The sequence below is a fragment of the Scylla paramamosain genome, chromosome 5 (genome assembly GCF_035594125.1).
Source record: "Scylla paramamosain isolate STU-SP2022 chromosome 5, ASM3559412v1, whole genome shotgun sequence".
NCBI classification, from domain to species: Eukaryota; Metazoa; Arthropoda; class Malacostraca; order Decapoda; family Portunidae; genus Scylla; species Scylla paramamosain.
Genome location: NC_087155.1, coordinates 29,785,056 through 29,790,055, shown reverse-complemented (window position 1 = coordinate 29,790,055; position 5,000 = coordinate 29,785,056). Strand labels below are relative to the sequence as shown.

Here is a 5,000-nt window from a genome sequence, read left to right as displayed (position 1 = left end):
GAGAGAGAGAGAGATTTTGGCAGTGAATCAGTCCACGCTTCGCCGCTGTAAAATATGGAATGAAAAAAATGTATTAAACTCAGTCATGTGGACCTAACTCCTTCCTCAACGCTCTTCTTGGAGACTGCGAACCCTCCTCTTGCTCCTCCTCCTCCTCCTTCAGCCCTCCTCCCGGTTTAAATACCTGCTTGCATCGGCTTTTCCTCATAACACAGCAGCGCCTGGTGGTCTAGTCTGGCAGGCCGACGGAGGCAGGAAAGGGGGAATATTAGCAAAGGGGAAAATAAATTCTTCACACACTGTCCGACAAATGAGGCAGAAAATCATCCCTCTTTGGCCTCTCCTCCATCGCCGATTGTAGTAAATTGCAATAGAGAACCAAAAAATGAAAGGGGGAGAAGAGAAAGGAGGGAAGGAAAGAAGGAAGGATGGCCTGGAGGGGAGACAAGAGGAGCAGAGAGGGAGAGGGGACGGGGTCGATTTGAGGGAAAGGGATTGGAGTAAAGAGGTCGATGGGAGAAAGTGACACCCGATGGCAGGACAGAGTTATGAATAGATTACACCACTAACGCGCCACGCTTGGAGTTATCGCTGTGGTTGGGCGGTGAGGAAGGGTGGAGGAGAGAGGTGGGGAGAACAATGGGGCACAGACAAAGGGAGGAGCTGGATTGGAAGGAGGAGAAGGAGGAGGAGGACATAGATCGGGAAGGAAGAATAAGAGGATGAGAACCAAGAGGTGAAGGGAGAGGGAAGACCTATGATTGGGAAGGAGGAAGAATAGGAGGAACAGTAGCTTGAAAAAAGTGACAGAAGAAAGAAATCTAGACTTCCCAGAAATGGCAAGAACAGTAGATAGAAGACAAGAAAAAGGAAGGTGAAGAGAATGGATAGCAGTAGCAAAAGGGGAAAGAAGAGAAGGAGGAGAAGAAATCTAAACTTCTAAGAAATAGGAAGAACAGTAGGTGGAGAAGAAGGAATAGGAAGGGAAAGACAACGGACAGCAGAAGCAGAAAGAGGAAGAAGGAGAAGGACGAGGAAAGAAGGAAGGGTAGCTACAGGAACAGGAAGGGGAAGTATAGGAGAAGGGAGTTGGAGGAGTAGCTGGAGGAGGAGGAAGAGGAAGGAGCAGTGGTACCTAACGCAGCGTCTCCCTGTCTCTACATAGCACCAGTGTCCCCGCTTAGATGTGCGGCCTGCTCCTCTGTGCCGCGACTCCTTTGCCTCTGTCTCCGTTCAATGGCCCATACCGGGGACGCATCTGCTGCCTCTAATCCCAAAGGAGGAAGAGGAGGAGGAGGAGGAGGAGAAGGAGAAGGAGGAGCAGGATGAGGAGGATAAGGAGGAGGAGGAGAAGGAACTGGACGAGAAGAGAGAAAGGGAGGAGAGGAGGGAGGAGGAAGAAAAGGAGAAAAAGGAAGACTGGGACAGAAGGAGGAGAAGAAGGAAAAGGAGAAAAATGAAAAGTCGGGTAGGAGGAGGATGAGGTGGAAGAAGAGGATGATGATGATAAAGAGGGAGAAGAAGAGAAGCTGTCAGAAAACATTAAGAAAAGTAAATATAAGCAGAATAGTGAAAAGAGGAAGTGCATTAAAGAAGCAAAGTGTATTCGTCTTCGGGAAAGAAAATCATGGTTCAAGGAAACAAAATTCTATACCATGTTAATTGAAATAAAATATTAAGGTCAAAAGTAACGACGGCGGCATAACTAGCCTCTTTCTTATGGGCGTGGAGGGTGAATAGAAGGATGGGGGGAGCTGAGGGGGAGTCGATAATGTTATGTAATAGTTGTCAAGACGCTGAGGCCAGGCGGCAGGACGAGCACCAGGATGGAAGGAAGGAAAAGAGGAAGGAAGGAAGGGAAGGAGGAGAAAAGGAAGGAAGGAAGGAAGGAAGGAAGGAAGGAAGGGCGAGGCATCAGTCCAGTCCTCTTTACGAGCGCAAGGTTCCTGTCTTCGTCTTATCCGCGGGGAAAGAAATCTCTTCCATGGAGGGTGAGAAATCGGAAATTCTCTTTTAGTTAACCCTTTCTCTGCTAGACGGTGTTCTTTTTTTTTTTTTAACCATAATCACATATAGCTTTTTAGACACATTTTTATATGCTACAATCTCATACATAGTTTTGCAGCAAAGAACAGACAAAACTGACGTCTTATTCTTTCTTTTTCTCTGTGTACCCATGCAAAAGTCTTTCACAGAGTCTTGAATATTACCAAAGAACAACCGGAGCAGGAAAAAAAATAAAAAATAAATAAAATGAGTGATAATGAACTGTCCTAATATATACTGCTTATTTATCCAAAGAACAAGAAGAGCTTACGAACTCTTGTCAGCATGTTGATCTCTATGGCTCTCAACCTTCTGTTCTTTCGCTCCTCCTCTCCCAAGACTCCGTTATTTGGAGTCTCCTGGCGGGCTGGAGGCGGCGGGCGTGGCTGCATATCTTGGTACGGGTGGAGATACAGGCATTTTTATGGCGTCGTGGTGCTTATAGCTGTCTGCCTGCTGGGCCCGCTGCCTGCCCGGGTTCGACTGGGACTTTTATCAACTTTAGAAGATCTGCCAAGTGTGTGTTTGTGTGTGTGTGTGTGTGTGTGTGTGTGTGTGTGTGTGTGTGTGTGTGTGTGTGTGTGTGTGTGTGTGTGTGTGTGTGTGTGTGTGTTTGTTTGTTTGGGGTTGCCAGTATCTTGTACATTGTTATGAGGAGACTTATTGGAGAGAAGGATAATGGCTGTTGTGTACTGAGGCTTTGTGGGTACACCAATTTCTCTCTCTCTCTCTCTCTCTCTCTCTCTCTCTCTCTCTCTCTCTCTCTCTCTCTCTCTCTCTCTCTCTCTACACACACACACACACACACACACACACACACACACACACACACACACACACACACACACACACACACACACACACACACACACACCGTTCTCGCTCCCTTTCCGCTCCACTCCTGCTTTCGTTCTTGGCGAAACACCGAGAGCAAGTTAAGTCACAAATTATTCAGCAGCACGTTAGACAACAAGCCGAGTGGAAGGGACCGTAAAGTATTGTCGACGGAGCTGCGGGTTTTTACTATTTTCTTTTACTTTCTCTCTCTCTCTCTCTCTCTCTCTCTCTCTCTCTCTCTCTCTCTCTCTCTCTCTCTCTCTCTCTCTCTCTCGATGTAAGTTGCATATGATTTTTTTCTTTTTCTTTAATTTTTTATCAGCATTAATCTAGGCATTAAAGATACTTGAATCTACTGCACGGTTTCCTGGAGGTTATTCTTACATTCTTCATCATTCTTAGACTCTGGGGACGTCTCTTTAAGTAAGTGGGGGAGCTGTACATGAATGTTAATCGAGGGTACGCACCATGCCTTGAAGTTTCGTACTCTTCAGGCCTCAGCGAGTGCTACAGTTGCTCACAGAAGTTATTTCATATTCAAAGAAATGTTTCAGTTAAGAATTCAGTCGTGTATCCTGACTACTTCCACCTATTGCTTGTATAAGAGTAGTGATTTTTATTATTTTTATCATTATTATTTATTTTATTGATTTATTTTTGTTTATTTATTTATTTTTATTTTGTTAGATTAATATAAAGCTGTTAATTGATTAATGCATTGATTTCTATTCAGTTTATGGACATGACATTCACTGGATTTTGCGACATATTTTCTTTGTATTGTATTCCTGTATTATATATATTTTTGTTTTCATAGGTTTGTCAAGTATTCAAGTGTCATTATGTTTTTTCTTTTTTCCAATACAGGTCACGTGTTTTCTGTATATGTTTCGTAAAATTTTCCCCATTTTTGTTTGCTTTATCTTGGTGTTGAATTACTACAATTTTTCATTGGAATGTAATAATTTGGTTATTTTGTAATTCCCTAATCAATAAATTAATCTGTTTAACTATGTCTGTATTTACCTATCTGTCTGTCTATCTAGAAAGTCTATAATCCTAGGATCAATACACACACACACACACACACACACACACACACACACACACACACACACACACACACACACACACACACACACACACACACACACACACACACACACACACACACACACACACACACACACACACACACACACACACACACACACACACACACACACACACACACACACACACACACACACACACACACACACACACACACACACACACACACACACACACACACACACACACATATATATATATATATATATATATATATATATATATATATATATATATATATATATATATATATATATATATATACATATCCTTCCATCTGTCAGTCCGTCTACCAATATACCTATCTTTATCTATTTATTTATTTATCAGTCCATTTATTTGTTTATCTATCAGTGTATCTATTTGTCTATCTCTGTATCTATCTGTTGAACGCTTCAGAACGGGCTCTCAAAACAATCGCCGCTGCAGTGTTTTCCTCCGTTGCCGTGCATCCTGCAAAACTGTCTCCCAGTTGCATTGTATCTCTTTAACATGGACGCCCGCTAGTGTCCAGACATCTTTTATGAGGACACGCCCATTTAAGGCTGAGCTACGGGTTTTCAGGGACGCTACGTGTTTGTTGGAAAAGAGTGACAGTAGAACATGTCCCAGCCGCTCAAACTTTTAGAATGTTATTTGTATTGGTATGTGCATCTTTAACTTCTGGGATATGACCTTTTAATAATGCAAGTAGTATTGATTTCATAATATTTTGAAGCACACGGACAGACAGATAGAGATGTACACGGACAAAGATACGTGCACAGTACTGGAGTAAGTGTAACAGAGAGAGAGAGAGAGAGAGAGAGAGAGAGAGAGAGAGAGAGAGAGAGAGAGAGAGAGAGAGAGAGAGAGAGAGAGAGAGAGAGAGAGAGAGAGAGAGAGAGAGAGAGAGAGAGAGAGAGAGAGAGAGAGAGAGAGAGAGAGAGAGAGAGAGAGAGAATGAATCCTTTCAAGACCTCCACCCCACACAACTCTTCTTTCTCTCTTCCTCCTCCTGCTCC

General features: G+C 43.2%; 1 protein-coding gene across 1 annotated transcript in view; it reads right to left on the bottom strand.

The window, feature by feature from the left end:
• Nucleotides 1–5,000, bottom strand: part of LOC135100811 (neurotrimin-like) — a 158,788-nt gene that overhangs the window by 116,374 nt on the left and 37,414 nt on the right. The window lies entirely within an intron of this gene.